General features: G+C 38.2%; 1 protein-coding gene and 1 long non-coding RNA gene across 11 annotated transcripts in view; one reads left to right on the forward strand and one right to left on the reverse strand.

The window, feature by feature from the left end:
- LOC309496988 (stonustoxin subunit alpha-like) overlaps positions 1-18,630 on the reverse strand; it is a 253,685-nt gene that overhangs the window by 128,068 nt on the left and 106,987 nt on the right. The window lies entirely within an intron of this gene.
- LOC309497058 lies at positions 1,138-17,433 on the forward strand. 8 transcript variants are annotated; one of them, XR_014205329.1, is made up of 5 exons: positions 1,138-2,491; positions 8,797-10,800; positions 11,319-11,414; positions 13,321-13,434; positions 14,592-17,433. It is a non-coding gene; the product is annotated as an uncharacterized lncRNA (long non-coding RNA). The 8 variants fall into 8 exon arrangements; XR_014205325.1 differs by having other exon boundaries at positions 6,045-8,892; positions 9,479-13,434; XR_014205327.1 differs by having other exon boundaries at positions 8,797-11,616; positions 11,658-13,434.

The following is an 18,630-nucleotide window of genomic DNA, read 5'->3' on the forward strand; positions in this document are numbered from 1 at the left end:
TTTGGTAGCAATTCAGGTTTAGCGATTATTTTAAGTGCCTATACTAAAATACATCTTATAATCTATTTTTTAAATTCTTACTTGTTTACATTGTCATTTCCATAATTTGCGTATAATTACACCCTTCTGTAACAGTGACATATAATCGTGTCATACCTGTTATGATAACTGTACGCCTCGATCTCTGAAATCAACACCACTCAAAAACCGAACGGTGCCGTTTCACCAATGAACCAGGTTACTCTAATACTAATACAATGTTTACTTATTTAACAGTAGTTGAATGTTGTAAATAATGTTGAAAAGGTCAACAGATCTGACCAGAGCCTCTTAAACACTGATCACGGATCAGTACATGCCTTAAATAACATTCTGTGTGCTTATATCGTCTCTCCTACCTCAACACAGTCTCACAGATCTGTCAAGACTGACAGCAGAGGTGAAATATTCAGCATATTCAATATCTTTCAGATCAAAATGACATGCAACAGACATAAAAAAATAAAAAATGAATGTTCATTTTTCAGCATTTTTGTTTTCTTTTTTTTCCAAATGTATTATTTCACACTAGACCTAGACTACTAGAATGTCTTAACTTGTAGTATGCAACCCTTTCAGAGGTCAGGGTTCACCTGTCTAAATGATGTGTATTTTGCCTTCACTGCACATCATGTGTGATTATGGGAGAGTAAACTGCCTTGAATTTACAGAGAGGTCCGACTGTCAAAACTATCATCTGTGCCTGTGGTTCTTAACTCAGTTGAAAGACATGTTTTAGATATACTTTAATGCCATATATCTAAGAGACCACGTTGCAGCCAAAATCTTAGTGTTTATTTGACTTTGTATACAGTATGGCATAGCTGAACTGTTTTGCCGGGATATATGGCACGAAGATTGAACAGGATTTTATTTTGTGTTTCTGTAAAAGTAATCAGAATGCATTCCAAATGTGTGACCTAAAATATGCATTAATTGTCATGCTAATGAAAAAAATACATTGTGCCTTGAGCTCATGTTCTAATCCAGAATAAATTATGCTGACTGGACCAATGAGTCTGTTTCTTTTCGGAAATATATTAGGCAGAAATTAATGTTTATCATATATGCAATGCACTTACATAAATGACGTTGGTGCTGTGTGTGTGTGTGTGTGTGTGTGTGTGTGTGTACTTGTATTTCTTACTTTGTGGGTCCCAGTCACCGGGAGCACACCAACGGTATGGGGTCCAACAACGTTGTGGGGCCCAAAATGGTGGGCCCCACACCGATTTCAACGTAAACTGCCTCAGTAGCCTCTGCTGATATGCCTCATGCTTTTTTTTCACTTTCCCCACAAGGTAATAAAAACCAGTTTTGAGTGTGTAAGTGTGTATGCTCTCTATCGCCCCTGTAGCTGGGAACGTGGTATTGCAGCAGATACACACTCCCGGATGTGTGTGTGGCTTTAGCCAATGAGAAAGGCCCACGGAGAGGGAGGGAGGAGCCGTGTAGTTTTATTGGATGCGCCCACGCACTCACGCACTGACGCACACTGTTTCTGGGTTGTAATCTTTAATTCCTCATGTTTTGACTCTGTTTCAACGGAAGAAACACTTCATGTAGACTAAGCAATAATTTGCTGTAATCCTATAGTATTTAACTAAACATTTGATATAGTTTCATGTGTATTTCTAGTCGTGTGAACAGAATAATGCTTAATGAAGTAACGTTAAGGTTTTAATCAGATGGCTAACATTAGCTGCTAAAAGCCCACGGACACGGTCAAGGACGGCATTTTAAACCGGAAGTTCCACGCGCTTCGACTCTGAACACACTCTCTTCATGTGAGAAAGAGGTAAGTGAAGTTATTTGACTTTGTACATGATATTCGTTTCAATTCTTACTCAATTTCGTAGCGCAACTAACGTTAAATGATAGTTAATGATGTAGCATTTTATTCAGATCGATAGATGATAATGTTATGAGCTGGTGATGCTATTTATAGATCGATAGCTGATAATGGCGGCTGCGTAAGAAGCATTTTATTGCATTACATGATAATTTGACTCCGTTTGCTTTATAGTTTTGCAAAAATCCACTAATGTATTGGTTTGACGCTTATATTTTAATTGAGCAGACATGATTGCAGATCGTGTGCAGCTGACAGACTAACTTAACTGTTTATTGATCTATCTTACAATATTTACAATATGCCTGAATAATCTAATTATCGTTTCTGTTTTATATCTGTTGTCTGGCCTGTGCAAGCTACATTTAGATCTTAAACCACTGAATATTAACGTTACATTACTTGAAATTGTTTGATTTAATTATTTTTTTTGTTTCCCCATGATAATGTAATTGATTTTTATTGTGTATGTAATTATTTTCAGCACCATAATGTTGAAAAGGAAGACGAGGATAAGGCCTGTTGATGATGCCAGGACACACATTCTGTCTTTTAGGGACAAACCTGGGTTTACGGAATGATTTATCGATAGTAACAAAGGTATGGGACAGCATATTACACATTAATTTCTTAGTACTGATCGTTTGCATACGCTTACATGATAATCCATGTCTTTGTAGTTGGAAAATGATAAATTAGCATTGGTTTTGTAAAAGTGTCCACATTGTGTGTTAATAACCTGAATCATTAGGGGTGGAACAGTACACAGAAGTCACGATTCGGTTCAGACATTACGGTTCGGTAGGAGTTCGGTACAATGGAGGGAAAAGCAAAACAAAAATGCAGAAATTTTTTATTGTGCATGTCTGAGGCTGTACCATAGTGTCATACGGTCTCTCCCCTGAGCTAGCTGCAACAGCCTGCCCTGAAGTGTGTAAAGTAAGATGTAAACAAGACAATCAGCTATAAAACTGAAAATAAAGCATCTCTTATTTATGCGAGGGCGCGTGGCAAAAATGTCGTCATTGCGGTGTTGGCGGTCGTGCGCGTTGGGTGTGCAATAGGGCTGCAACTAACGATTATTTTGATAATCGATTAATCGGACGATTATTTTTTCGATTAATCGATTAATCGGATAGGTTTTTTAAATTCAATTTGATTTTTGTTTATAACTAAATAAAACCCTAAATCAGGGTATTTATGTGTAAAAGTGTACTTTAAAAAGTGCAAAAGCCACACATTGAGTTTTACTAATATAATCTTTAATTTTTACATTTTAAACCCCAAACACAAAAGTTTGTCCAGTTTTTAAACAGTAAAACTTCTTTAAATATCCAAAATATAAATAAACAAAACAAAATATTGAGTTGCGCTGCTCATATAAACTTCACATTATGAAATTAGGACACAAACATGTTTGTAATAAGATATTAAGCAGCAGATTTTGAATTCCAATGTAGAATGCGATCTGTTATTTCTTGATAACAGACCGCTGCGAAGTATAACACACCAGAAAAACAGAGCGTTGCTATGGACGCAGGATTCTAACCGTAGAGACGGAACGGAGTATTTTCTTTAGCGGAAGCAATACAATCATTTTTAAATCAATAAACTCCTTTTTAAATCAATATTTTGTGTAAAATTATTGATTTATTTGGTGGGTAGCCATGTAATAAGCGGGATTATCCCTTACATAGTAGTAGACAAATGCTATAAAAAGAGAGCGGAATGGAGGTACGCAGCTGACAACAGGCTTGATTAAAAGTACAGGAAAAATGATGTATTACTGCACAAGCATTCGCTGAAAACCACTGACTACAGTGACTAAAAAACAATATTTTACTGCTGCTGTTATTAACTGCCTTTATATTTAGTGCTTCACTTTGTAAATACCATTTAATTTAACCTATTTATGCGGTAGCGCTATTTTAATCCATCACTTATGTTGCGAGCGAACTGATTGCGCAACCTGATGCTCGATACAAAATAGATCTAGTGTGACTGTCCCGAAGTTAGTAAACAAAGCTGTTTACACTGTAGTATTGAATTAAACTAGACTATACCATTTTCACATCATCATATAATGAGAATATACAGTTTTTGCTTGCCGTGCTGATGTTTCTCTCCGATTACTCTCTGCCATTTCGCGTGACTGCGTTGTCATGAAAGGGACGTCATCAGTAACGCTCCCCGTGACGTGAGCAGACCAACTAATCGACAATGACATTCGTTGACAACGATTTTCATAATCGATTATTATCGATTAGTTGTTGCAGCCCTAGTGTGCAAGGCCACATTTCGCGTAGGGCTATCACGATAACTGCAATATTGTATTACCGCTCTACTGACAAGCCAACCGCAGAGGAATTCAAGTAACCACAGCAACCGCGATATTTGCGTTTTCTTTTTTCATAAGGCTACACCCTTCTTGATTTGAACTTTGTGCATGTGTATTGAATGTTAAATAAGTTAATAATGATAATAAGACATGGTGATCATGGTTTTATCGTGGTGATTTGTACAGAGGCTTCGTGGAGTTGCACTTAAGCCTAAACGGACAGTGAATGAGAGAGATCGACTGAGCGCGTGCGATTACCTGCGTCTGTCTTTGAGGTCAAGTCATATTCGTGAAAAGGTTGCCGTGTCCAAGGAAAGTTAAATATTTGTCCTGTCATCCTTTGAACGTTTAAAATAAAGGGTATTTACCATGAATGGCATCAGCGACATCGCTGGTCAGCATCCACAGCGCGAGGAACTCGCGGTCGCGGGAAACAAAACTCAGTGAGTCACGCATTGAATCAATGCCATTTATCTCTATGAAGCTTCAGCATTTCCCATGCGACGCATTGCTGGTCAGCTGAGCCTTGAAAAGTGGAGCTCAAAGTTAAAAATAATTAACCTTGTTTCATTACTATCTTTTAATGAATCAATCAGCGTTTTTGAACGTGTTGTTGAATGAATGGTTTAATGACTCACTCAACGACAGTCCGTTGCCGTAACAACTGCGCGCTGAGTGACAGGCTTTCAATGCGCAGAGACGCTTTTTAGTTTCGGTTTGTTGTTTACTTAAAATGTTCTCGCTTTTGTGCATACTGACCACATCGTGACACTTATTTATATAGCAACAAATACATCTAAATAAATTAATAAATGCGGTAAAACCGCATATCGCGCTATTGGCCCACTGAAAATTACCGCAAGGGAAAATCCTTCACCGCGACAGCCCTAATTTTGCGTGGCGGTGTGCAGTGCACGGTTTTTTAGTGTGCACGGCTCCGCATCCGAAGACGCACAACTTCGAGCCGAATCTGGCCAAGCATGTACATCTCACAGCACCGGCAGCCAGTTCTTGCATCTAAATGAGTTGCTTAATGTACATTAACAAAATAGCAGACATAAGCCCTTTAAATAAAAATAAATAGCCATGTTTTATAAAAAGGTTCACAAAACTAAATACAAATGTTTAGAAATTATGTAAGATAACGTTAATTTAGTTGTAGGTTACGTTCTCATATCCATTTTCTTCTAATGTCACGGAATAATCTGGTTTCCTGCTTTACACGATTCTTTTGTAGTGTGGTTTTGGTGTACTAAAGGTGTTGTTGTAGGCTACTAAAATAAACATTCACTAGTGTACCTTATTTCTCACCGCTGATTCCTGATGGACAGTTACACCGAGTCGCACCCTGTCATTTCAAAGAATAGTACACCGGCGAACGCAAAGTATAAATGCCTCGTCCATTTGGGGAGGCGCGCGCGCGCGGTCAGCGGAGGCTCGCGAAAGTATAAACAAACCTAGCCTAAGGCGGGGCTACAGATTAGGTGTCCCTAAAGAACCTGCGTATCTAACAGTAGTTCTGCATTACATTAATTCATTTGAACGCGAGTTTTATTTATTTTTATACTGTGTATTCTGTGTGTAAATTCATGCACCGAACCATGACACCCGTACCGATTTGGTTCTAGGGATGCACCGATCCACATTTTTTCACTTCCGATCTGATCCCGATACCTGAATTTGGATATCGGCCGATACCGATACTATTCCGATACCAGAGCTGTGTTTGCTTTAATATTATTATTATTATTATTATTATTATTATTATCATTATTGTTTATTTTATATGATGCTGAAATAAACTTCTCTCAACAGGCAAGTGTGATATGTACGTATACGCATGTATGTCCCAAAAGGCAACTTGAGAAGTATAAGGTCAGAAAAGGAAGTCAGAAAAACAGGAAATCCTGTTAACAGGAAAAATCCCATTCTGAAAACAAATATACAACTGTAAGGGTTTCAAATTGATTGTCATGTCAATATTTATTACATTCCCAAAATGTCAAATACTTGAGTCTTGAAATATAAGAAAAGTGCAAGTGTAATGTTAAACATCTTACACACACACTATCTAAAGGGTGATCCTCGTTCCGATGCGGTAACTCTCTCGATGAATGCTCGATCAACATCAGCCATCTTGCAAACAGACAAGCGGATTTCGCCTCAGACGTAGGGTTGGGTATCGTTTTAATTTTAACCATTCCGGTTCTGCTTATCGAATCCGGTTCTTAACGATTCTTGGTTTCAATTTCAATATTTATTGGAGAGAAAAAAGAGAGCAAATACTTGTAAAAATTCTACCTTTTATTCTTGTCACATTTAGGCTATTACCAGTAAAACTGTGACAATGCAAAGTATTTATATTTATAATACTTTAAGGAATTATCATGAAAAGCAAAAACATGAACATAAAATATGTAACAGAAGTAAAGACGTTACATCATCAGATGTAGAATCAGCAATTCTTTTGAAGAAAAATCAGCATGTCTGCCTTCTCTGGAACGAGAATCATTCATTCAAAAGATTCGTTCAGAAATGGTGAATCATCCATTAACTAAACAAGTATTTATGGAGTATCAAACAAGTATTCATTCAAAAAAATACATTTAATAGACTCGACTCGTATTAATTGTCTGATGCTGTCTTGCTCTGCGGTGTTTCCAGTGTGAAGTATTTCCACACAGCGGACATGTTGGCTAACCGCAAACTGCGGAATGGATTTCCTGAGCGGGGGCGTGTCTCATAACGCTGTGTCTCATTGAGCTGCGCCTCCGTTCGGGAAATCCAAATCCAAAGCTAGCAGACTAGCTGGCGGGAATCACTTTTGGAGTCATTTCAGCAGACAACGTTAAAGTGCAGACATGACTCATGGATATCGGATATCTCCGCAGGTTGGATCGGGAAAATCCGATGCGTGAATTACGCTGGTATCGGTCCCGATACCGATACTGGATCGGATCGGCCCCATCCCTAAATACGAATACATGTACCGCTCCACCCCTATGAATCATAGCTCCAACTTCTGTTGATTATCAGGATGTCTGCCAATCTTTAAGTTTTTAATTTGTTAATGTACAAATAATGCCTTAATTAGCATTTCAATGTCTTAAATCAAAGTTTCAAAGATCTTAAAATGCTAAATTGCAATGAACCATGACAGGCAGCCCTCTGTGTGCACACAATCGAAGCGTGTGTACTGAAAAGTCTTCTGTCAGCGCTAGGGCTGAACGATTAATTGCATTTACGATAATATCGCGATATGATGAAACGCGATTTAACCGCAAAAGCTGCGATTAAACTTTGGTCACGTGACACGCGTCAGCAGTAAAGCAGTCTGCACTACGCCTACGGAGGAAGCATCAACTTGGCACGCTACACATAGACCTGGCATAGGCTACAGGAAAGAACAGTTTGTGTTTAATTTATGTGATATTGTGTTATAGATTCTCTCCAACGATTTTGTATCTATTCAGATAATTCAGAATAGAGTCTGATCTTAGTTTTAAACACAGATAGCCTACGTGATGACGCTGCGTGTGCTTTATAAACAACAATATTCTGCTTGCTTCTAATTCCTCTGTCTCACACACACGCACACACGACACCACTCGAACCTTCCGAAAAATAATCTTTCATAAAGTTCGGAGAAGTTGAAGCGAATTACAAGGACATTCGCGGGCTGCATTGCACAAGATGCGCTATAAGATACGCATCACGCGTGCTTTGCTTGATGTTACTCTTGTAGTCTCGCCCGCCGGCGCCGGTATTTTCCTTACAAATGCTCTACGAAGGCATCATATGTCTTTTGGAATACAGTTGGCTTATATATTAAAAATATGAAAATCACTGACAGAAGCTGCTTTCAGTTTCAAATACTCACGCGCGCTTTGCGAAGAGCGCTTGAGCATGCGGCTGTGAGCGACTCCGTCTACGTGGTGAAATGTACTTGCATCTCAAAATGCTTTTATGACGCGAAATTAATGTAAACGCAGTTAAGTTATTTTAACAGACAGGACAAACCACATCTTATATTTCAAAAGAGATGAAAACGTTCAGACAGCCTACCCTTAAATACTGAAAGCACTCATTGTTTATTGCTTGTAATGTTTTTAATGTTTTTATTTGATTTGCTTTTATGTTTTGGAGCTATATTAGTTAAAATTCTTAACATATAGTTGTATTATTTAGTTTTTTTTAATGTGTATTTCTTTTTAAAAGTACTTATAATTATAAATATTTTAAGTTTTATAAAAAAAAAAGATTCCCATCCTATTTTACAGTGATGTATTGCTTGTTTTTGTTGAAATAATAGAAAAGATAAAGAGCTTAAAAATAATCGCATATTAAATCGCAATCGCAATATTGGTAAAAATAATCGCAATTAGATTATTTTCCAAAATCGTTCAGCCCTAGTCAGCGCTCAAGCATCCGCTTCAGTTCTTCTGCGCTTTACCCATTAAATACACACATTCATCTTAAATGTATGTAAAAAATGATTATCTATGCATAGCTATGTGATCTCATATATGCATGATCTGTTTCTTAGAACTTTTTGTCTGATTTCCAGGAGCCAAAGCAGCAGACTTCTGTTCTAGAGACCAAAACATCCCTAACAGATCACTCTTCCCATGATGCCTCCATCAAATATGCTTTTGTCACGCAGGTAAAGGAATAATGTCGACTCTGTCATCACAATCTATTCTAGTCTTGCCCTCATGCTGCATGTCAAGCGCTCACACACACACATTTCTAGTCTAGGCCTTATGGGGCCCTCCCCTCAAATGAATGAATTCACAGTTAAGCTCACACACACACACCATTCCAGTCTAGGCCTTATGGGGCCCTCACACACACACACATTTCTAGTCTAGGCCTTATGGGGCCCTCCCCTCAAATGAATGAATTCAGTTAAGCTCACACACACACACATTTCCAGTCTAGGCCATATGGGGCCCTGACGTATGGATCTCACTCTTAGTGATTTTACATCATTGGGACAACACCTGTCAATATTTAAAGTAGTGTAATTGCAGGTGTAATTCAACACTGATCAAGCTGCTGCATGTTCAGAATGAGTATTTTGGATGTAATGCATTGCAACATCTTATTTGTTGCTGTGACACTTGCTGTTACCTCTAGAAAAGACAAATGTATGCTCTTATATTTCAGCTGTGCTAGATGAGAAACTGTTTTCACATGAGCTAACTTTTGTTACCTTTGGTTTCTGTTGTTTTTTGTCTGATTTCCAGGAGCCAAAGCAACAGACTTCTGTTATAGAGACCAAAACATCCCTAACAGATCACTCTTCCCATGATGCCTCCAACAAAGATGCTGTCGTCACGCAGGTAAAGGAGTAATGTTGACTGTCATCACAATCTATTCTAGTCTTGCCCTCATGCTGCATGTCAAGCGCTCACACACACACACGTTTCCAGTCTAGGCCTTATGGGGCCCTTCCCTCAAATGAATGAATTCACAGTTAAGCTCACACACACACACATTTCCAGTCTAGGCCTTATGGGGCCCCCCCACACACACACACATTTCCAGTCTAGGCCATATGGGGCCCTGACGTATGGATCTCACTCTTAGTGATTTTACATCATTGGGACAACACCTGTCAATATTTAAAGTAGTGTAATTGCAGGTGTAATTCAACACTGATCAAGCTGCTGCATGTTCAGAATGAGTATTTTGGATGTAATGCATTGCAACATCTTATTTGTTGCTGTGACACTTGCTGTTACCTCTAGAAAAGACAAATGTATGCTCTTATATTTCAGCTGTGCTAGATGAGAAACTGTTTTCACATGAGCTAACTTTTGTTACCTTTGGTTTCTGTTGTTTTTTGTCTGATTTCCAGGAGCCAAAGCAACAGACTTCTGTTATAGAGACCAAAACATCCCTAACAGATCACTCTTCCCATGATGCCTCCAACAAAGATGCTGTCGTCACGCAGGTAAAGGAGTAATGTTGACTGTCATCCCAATCTATTCTAGTCTTGCCCTCATGCTGCATGTCAAGCACTCACACACACGTTTCCAGTCTAGGCCTTATGGGGCCCTTCCCTCAAATGAATGAATTCACAGTTAAGCTCACACACACACACATTTCCAGTCTAGGCCTTATGGGGCCCCCCCACACACACACACACATTTCCAGTCTAGGCCATATGGGGCCCTGACGTATGGATCTCACTCTTAGTGATTTTACATCATTGGGACAACACCTGTCAATATTTAAAGTAGTGTAATTGCAGGTGTAATTCAACACTGATCAAGCTGCTGCATGTTCAGAATGAGTATTTTGGATGTAATGCATTGCAACATATTATTTGTTGCTGTGACACTTGCTGTTACCTCTAGAAAAGACAAATGTATGCTCTTATATTTCAGCTGTGCTAGATGAGAAACTGTTTTCACATGAGCTAACTTTTGTTACCTTTGGTTTCTGTTGTTTTTTGTCTGATTTCCAGGAGCCAAAGCAACAGATTTCTGTTATAGAGACCAAAACATCCCTAACAGATCACTCTTCCCATGATGCCTCCAACAAAGATGCTGTCGTCACGCAGGTAAAGGAGTAATGTCGACTGTCATCACAATCTATTCTAGTCTTGCCCTCATGCTGCATGTCAAGCGCTCACACACACACACGTTTCCAGTCTAGGCCTTATGGGGCCCTTCCCTCAAATGAATGAATTCACAGTTAAGCTCACACACACACAATTCCAGTCTAGGCCTTATGGGGCCCTCACACACACACACACATTTCCAGTCTAGGCCTTATGGGGCCCTGACGTATGGATCTCACTCTTAGTGATTTTACATCATTGGGACAACACCTGTCAATATTTAAAGTAGTGTAATTGCAGGTGTAATTCAACACTGATCAAGCTGCTGCATGTTCAGAATGAGTATTTTGGATGGAATGCATTGCAACAACTTATTTGTTGCTGTGACACTTGCTGTTACCTCTAGAAAACATGAGTGTATGCTCTTATATTTCAGCTGTGCTAGATGAGAAACTGTTTTCACATGAGCTAACTTTTGTTAACTTTGGTTTCTGTTGTTTTTTTTGTCTAATTTCCAGGAGCCAAAGCAGCAGACTTCTGTTCTAGAGACCAAAACATCCCTAACAGATCACTCTTCCCATGATGCCTCCAACAAAGATGCTGTCGTCACGCAGGTAAAGTAGTAATGTCGACTCTGTCATCACAATCTATTCTAGTCTTGCCCTCATGCTCTACATGTCAAGCGCTCACACACACACATTTCTAGCCTAGGCCTTATGGGGCCCTCACACGCATTTCTAGTATAGGCCTTATGGGGCCCTGCCCTCAAACGAATGAATTCACAGTTAAGCTCACACACATACCATTCCAGTCTAGGCCTTATGGGGCCCCCACATACACACACATTTCCAGTCTAGGCCTTATGGGGCCCCCACATACACACACATTTCCAGTCTAGGCCTTATGGGGCCCTCCCCTCAAACGAATGAATTCACAGTTAAGCTCACACACACCATTCCAGTCTAGGCCTTATGGGGCCCCCACATACACACACATTTCCAGTCTAGGCCTTATGGGGCCCTCACGTATGGATCTCACTCTTAGTGATTTTACATCATTGGGACAACACCTGTCAATATTTAAACTAGTGTAATTGCAGGTGTAATTCAACACTGATCAAGCTGCTGCATGTTCAGAATGAGTATTTTGGATGGAATGCATTGCAACATCGTATTTGTTGCTGTGACACTTGCTGTTACCTCTAGAAAAGATGAGTGTATGCTCTTACTGTCTATATGGAGCATCGGCAAGATAAGATATGTCAATGATGCTTAGGATCTGTTGCGTACCAGCTACTTCATCATTGTCTTATCAGTCATTTCTCCTTAAGGCCCGATATACTTCAAGCGAAATCGAATAACGAACTGTGACGTCATTCAACAAAATCAGGCCATAACAAAGTTTGTTTTGGGATTTCAAAGCGAACTTTCCAGAAAAGTTTGCTCGGGCTGGTAAACACCATCGTACTACCGTTGGTCCGTGGCGATTGCGTAATAGGTAGGTGTGCGTGGTAGGGATGGACTCTGAGTACTCGCAAATGACAGCGACGATCAATCATGAAAACGATGATCGCGATGTGACTAGTATTAAGTCTTTTTTTTTTTTCTCTAAGGAAAGTTAAAAAGCACAGCATTGTCCATCTATAAATCGTTCTCTTTTAGAACAGTAGATAGTATTTGATAAGTAATAGAATATAATTGAATAGAACAGAGTAGAAATTTTTGACCTCAACATACTGAAGAAGAGGGCAGGTTTTATTGTTATAGTCATTTTGTATACTCTTGACAGATTGCAGTTTCAGTTTTACAACTCATTCATATTCTATTACTTGCCGTTTTAGAGACTGTTGACATGGATGGGTGTTCACAAGAAAAATTTGGTTATGAAAGATATCTCAATTAAATTAGACAATTAAATGTAGATGTTATTGCACAATATTTATGGGATTCCACATATTTGGTTGTTGCATTAATATAACCTTTTAGTTAATTTATAGTTGACATGTTTTAGACATGCTGCCTGTTGCATGTGGGGAATGTTTGACATTGTTTCCAGTTAATTGTGTGGTACAGTAAGCTACACCACAGGTATAGTAGACGATCCAAAGGTAGACGATCTCCTCAACGTTCTCATCCCATTGCTTCAGGGCTATTGCCACTGTAATGTGTTCTGTAAGTTGCTTTGGGGAGAAAGTATCTGCCAAGGGCATACATTTAAATTGTGCTCCCAGTGTGAGTGCAAGTATGATTAAACCCGGCTCTCTCTACCACTGTATTGTAGAATTATGGAACCATGTGAAATTTGTTCAATTCGATTTGTTTATTTGTATAGCGCTTTTCACAATACATATCATCTGCAAGACTCGTGCCGTATACTGAATATTTATAAACTTGTACTGTTGATCATTGCTCTTGGTCACCATGACACAAATGTTATGCATGATAGATCCTAATCCAGTCAGTGTTGCTTACATTTTGATTTATCTTTCTTTAATAAACTTTTTTTTTTCTTTGCACTCAGATGACTTTATTCCAGAAGCACAGGAGACTGAAGTTGAGGACAGTGTGACATCCACACAAGAACCTACTTCCACGCTGCATTCCCAATACCAGAGAAAGTCGGCAAAAAAGAGAGGTGAGCTTAGAAATGTTAAGTAGATTGATTGTCCCGTTCGTCTTGAAGACACAAGCTTTATTCTGAATTATATTATTTGATCAAATCTTTACTCTTGATCACTGTACATTGATAGCTGTCACAATAGGTATGTTTACACAGTCTAATATTCTGATTATATTTGGTTTACAACCTCAAACAGAATTATTGAGCGTAAGGTTTAAAGGGATACTTTACCCCAAAATTTTTATTGTCATTTACTCACCTTCATGTTGTTCCAAACCTGTATGAGTTTTTCTTCTGCTGAACACAGAAGACATTTTAAAGAATGGGGGTAACCAGACAATTGATGGCACCACTGACTTCTATAGTATTTTTTTCCTAATTTGAACGTCAGTGGTGCCGTCAACTCTCTGGTTACCCACATTCTTTAAAATGTCTTCTGTGTTCAGAAGAAAGAAACTCATACAGGTTTGGAACAACATGTGGGTGAGTAAATGATGACAGAATTTTTGGGTTAAACATTTTCATTATATGATCAAAAGGAAAATTGTACTATGTAAATGTAAAACACTTTGCTTAGATTTCATTCTAAAAGTGTGGGATGCACAAAGGGAAGATTTTGCGTTCGCACAAAAGTTTTAATACATTCATCTGCATATAATTTCCATATGCATATTCCCATCGATGTGAGACTGCCATGTTTAACAGGACAATACGTAAAATATGAGATGCGGACTGTAAAAGTCATTGCTAATAATCCTTGTCTTGTTTTTAAAATAAAAATGTCCATAAAACAAAGTACATTTGCCAAAATTGTATAAAGTACTTTAAGTAGACGGTCTACTAATGCTGTAATGAGAGTTAGTTGACATGTAGGTGCATTGTTACTCAGTTAACAGAATGTCTAAAGGGGACCATCAAAATAAAGTGCTACCACACATTTTACTGGATTGCACTGCTTTATTATTATTATTATTATTATTATTAGTCAAAAGTTTTATTCAGAAACAAACTAAAAGTGTATTTTTAGTCTCTGAACCAAGTCAATATGGCAATGAATGGCCTGTGTGATCAATCCAATAGTCTTTCAGTTCAGATTAAGGTTTAAAAATCCTAAACTTAAGACATTAACCTAAACTTAATAACATGTTATTTTTTTGTATACTTGGGTAAAGAAACTGCTGCCAAAAGAAGCTGGACAACAGATGAATGTGCGGCAGTAGAAAGGCACCTAAGGAAATTCATTGTGAGGAGCCAAGTTCCAGGGAAAAAGGACTGTCAGCGCTGCGTTGATGCAGAAGCTCAAGCTTTAGGAAATCGAGACTGGAAGGCGGTCAAATACTTCATCAAAAATCGTATTTCTGCCATAAGAAGGAAAGTACGGGGAAATACAGGTATCTCAACGTATTGGATGCCTTCCCACTAGCATTCACATCGGGACATGTGTTCTAAGTGTTTTCAACAAAGTTGACATTTAGTTTTTCATTGTATTATCCTCTTAAAGGGTTAGTTGTCATTTACTCTCCTTTGTTATTCCAAACCCATAAGAAATTTGTTCATCTTTGGAACACAGATGAAAATATTTTGAATGAAACGAGATATTTCTGTCCCTCCATTGTTCATCCTAAACTTCAACCTCACCCTAAACTTTCAAGCTTCAGAACATTTATAAAGTAGTAGTAATCCATGTGGTTTAATACCAATTTTATGAAGTTAGGTGAATGCACTTTCACTTAATCCACTTACTTAACATTATACAACAATTACAATAACAGTGAACTGGACTTTGCATTGATGCAGCACACACAATTATACACATTTTCTGGTTAATAGGGATTCTGTTCAATGATTCAATGAGTTGTGAAACTGCAATCTGTCAAGATTATACAAAATGACTACATAAATAGCTGAATAGACTAAAATTGTCTAGTTAGTCACATTATAACAATAAAACCTGCCCTCTTCTTCAGTATGTTGAGGTCAAATACTTCTACTCTGTTCTATTCAATTCTATTCTATTACTTATCAAATACTATCTACTATTCTAAAAGAGAACGATTTATAAATGGACAATGCTGTGCTTTTTAACTTTCCTTAATAATAAAAAAGACTTCTATATCAATACCAGTCACATCAAGCTGAATTTCATCCAGATTCTTCCCCTTGTATTCTCCTAGCCGTCCCTGTTCTGTAGTCTTGAGATTCAGAACAGTCGACAGAGTAGCAATGTGTTTCCTAAGTTTTGTTGAGGTTAGCGCTTTGGGATGTTTGATATCATCACATTCATTCACAAACTGCCTAATGCAATCGGAACCCCTCAAGTAATGGACAGAGAGCGGCAATGCAAACAAGTATCCGTTTTCACTCAGTACTCCACATTCTTCTCGCTTTTCAGAGTATCGAGCGATTCTCTCATGACCGGGGTAAGGAGAACAGGAACTTTCCTCCCTCTCTTTCCTACTATGGCAATCCGAACAAAATGTTTGCAAAGCTTCTGCTCCAGTGCTGTAAGTGCTAGGTTAACATCTTCGTGTGTTTCTGATGTATCCTTCTGCTCTGCGTCGGTTGAAGAGGATAACTTGCGCCAGGGTCACTTTAGCAACGTCCTTCCAGTTCAAGGGAGAAGGCTCTTCTTGCAGGGCATTCAATTGCTTCTGCTGTTTCTCAGACAAATAGCAATGCAGTCTGTGGACATCCTGTGTGAATGGTAGAATCTGAGGAGAATTCCACTTGGTCTGGTTAAGCTGAGTTAGCGCTTGACTTGCAATGTCAAATTTCCTACTTTCTTGGTATAGCAGTGCACATTCCTCAGCATCTTTGGCAGTCTGTTGATCTTTCATCTTCAATCCTTCAGATTTGATAAACATGGCTAAAGCATGCAAGCCATGTCCAACTTTGCGAGCAAGAGACGGACGTTTATATTTGCCAGTTTCATCATTGAGTCCAGCTAGGCATCTTGCAGCCCGAGACATGACTACTTTTCAGGCTTTATGAGTTCTTTGATCCAACAATTGCAACAACTGTAAACTGGACTTTGCATTGATGCAGCACACACAATTATACACATTTTCTGGTTAAAAGGGATTCTTTGCCTCATATGCCCTTTTCCTTGTTTGTTGTATATCGTTTTGCCCTGTTTTTGTGCTGTTGTTGATCTCACGTAATACATCATCCACAAATGCAATAACTGTGAACTGGACTTTTGCATCGCTGCAGCACACACAATTATACAAAATTTTTCCTGGTTACTAATGATTCTTCACCTCATATACGATTTTTCTTGTTTGTTATTTGTCGCTGTTCCCCGTTTACAAAATATGTTATTGCTGATCTCTTGCACAACATGAAATTGCAGTGTTGATTGTTCTCAACCCTGGTCCTCGAGGGCCACCGTCCTGCAGAGTTTAGCTCCAATTTGTGTTCATGAGTAAGATTCATGTGTTGATCTGTGGAAGTGAAGACAGATCTTTTTTTTTTTTGTTTTTTTTTTTCTTTTTTTTTTGGCACACGAAACATTGACATTGCTCCATAAAATTGGGATTAAACCTCTGGAGTCACATGGATAACTTTTTTCTTTATGAATGTTTGAAAGTTTTGGATGAACAGTTTTTAAATGGAAAGATGGAAATCTCTCAGGTTTCATTCAAATATCTTCAGTTGTGTTCTGAAGATGAACAAGTTTCTTATGGGTTTAGAATGCCTTGATGGTGAGTGAATGAAGGCAGAATGTTCATTTTTGGGGGAACTAACCCTTTAAAGTTCTTTGTTGTCTTATATTATAAAGTAGACTGGTAGATCCATTCAAATGTCTTTTTTAATTTTAAATGTTTTATACCAAAAATCAGACTGTTGACTCATGCATTGTAATGCCATGAGTTTCTTATAGCATGTTTATTACTGTTACATTGACCAAAAGCTTTATTTTTTTACCCATTTGAAATGTAAAATGTTGTCTAACCTCTTTTTGTATGGAACTGGCCATTGTGTATTACCAAATACATTTTCATTGAGGACAAATCATGTTGTAAAGTTGTTGTTTTTTAATCCAGTGTTTAGTGTAAAAATTACTCACGGTATTAGTGCTATAATTCCACAGGGTCTTAAAGTCTTTATGCATCAGATGAATAGGGAGTTTTCATGTGAAGTCCTCAATTTAGGAGTATATTATCTTAGGCTGCAGTGAACATGACTGGCTAGGAACACAACTTCATTAGAAATAAAAGAAAAATAACCATGGGACAAACAAGATCCCCTTCAGCAAAACCGCACAGTTCATTCAATGACCAATACAATGCAGACAAAGTACAGTTGGTGTCCTGCAGACTGAAGCAGGTCAGGCTGTGACCAAAATTTGAGGGCTCATTGATTTAGAAAAGTCTCTGGATTGGCTTTTTATGCCATGTTAATGGCTAAACTGATATATACCAAGGGTTCACTCTAAGCATGGCGAATCTGCTTTTAGCTATTATGCCAGCCACAGCTGGAACCAGCTTCTAGAGGAGATCAGATGTGCTCCTACAGTGGTCACATTTAAATCCAGACTCAAAACACTTCTGTTTAGCTATGCATTTACTGAATGAGCACTGTGCCGCTGTTCGTCCGACTGTTTGTACTGTACTGTATTTAATTTTTCTAAACTGTTTTAATTATTCTTATTTCTTTATTCTATTATTATTTTAATTTCTATGTAAAGCACTTCTATGCTATATAAATAAACTTGCCTTGCCAATATAGATGTGTGCAGATTAATTTAGAGGAATATACATTATAATATAAGAAAGTTTATATGGTAATCAAGGGCAAATAATAGAAGTAGTTGATGTTTTACAGATAGTGACTTTGGTCCCTTCTAAGATATAAAGATTAGAAATGTGTGTGTATTGGTCCCTTCTAAGATATAAAGATTAGAAATGTGTGTGTATCTGTGAAAGTGGACCCCACAACTCCTAAAAGTTAGATCCGGGCCCCACAAGTGACACAAAAACGCATGTGCAAACAATTTTGTTTGAATTTTGGTATATTGAAGTGATATTTCTTATTAGGAATTTTTTGTTATCTTGCTTGATTTTTTACAAGTCTGTAGAACCACTGGAAGTGGTGGACCCCACAAGTGGGCAAAAAACGGTGGTCCCCCTAATGGTAGAAAAACAAGTATGTGTGTGTGTGTGTGTGTGTGTGTGTGAGTGAGAGAGAGAGAGAGAGAGAGAGAGAGAG

Source organism: Leuciscus leuciscus, assembly GCF_965113295.1.
Source record: "Leuciscus leuciscus genome assembly, chromosome: 4".
NCBI classification, from domain to species: domain Eukaryota; kingdom Metazoa; phylum Chordata; class Actinopteri; order Cypriniformes; family Leuciscidae; genus Leuciscus; species Leuciscus leuciscus.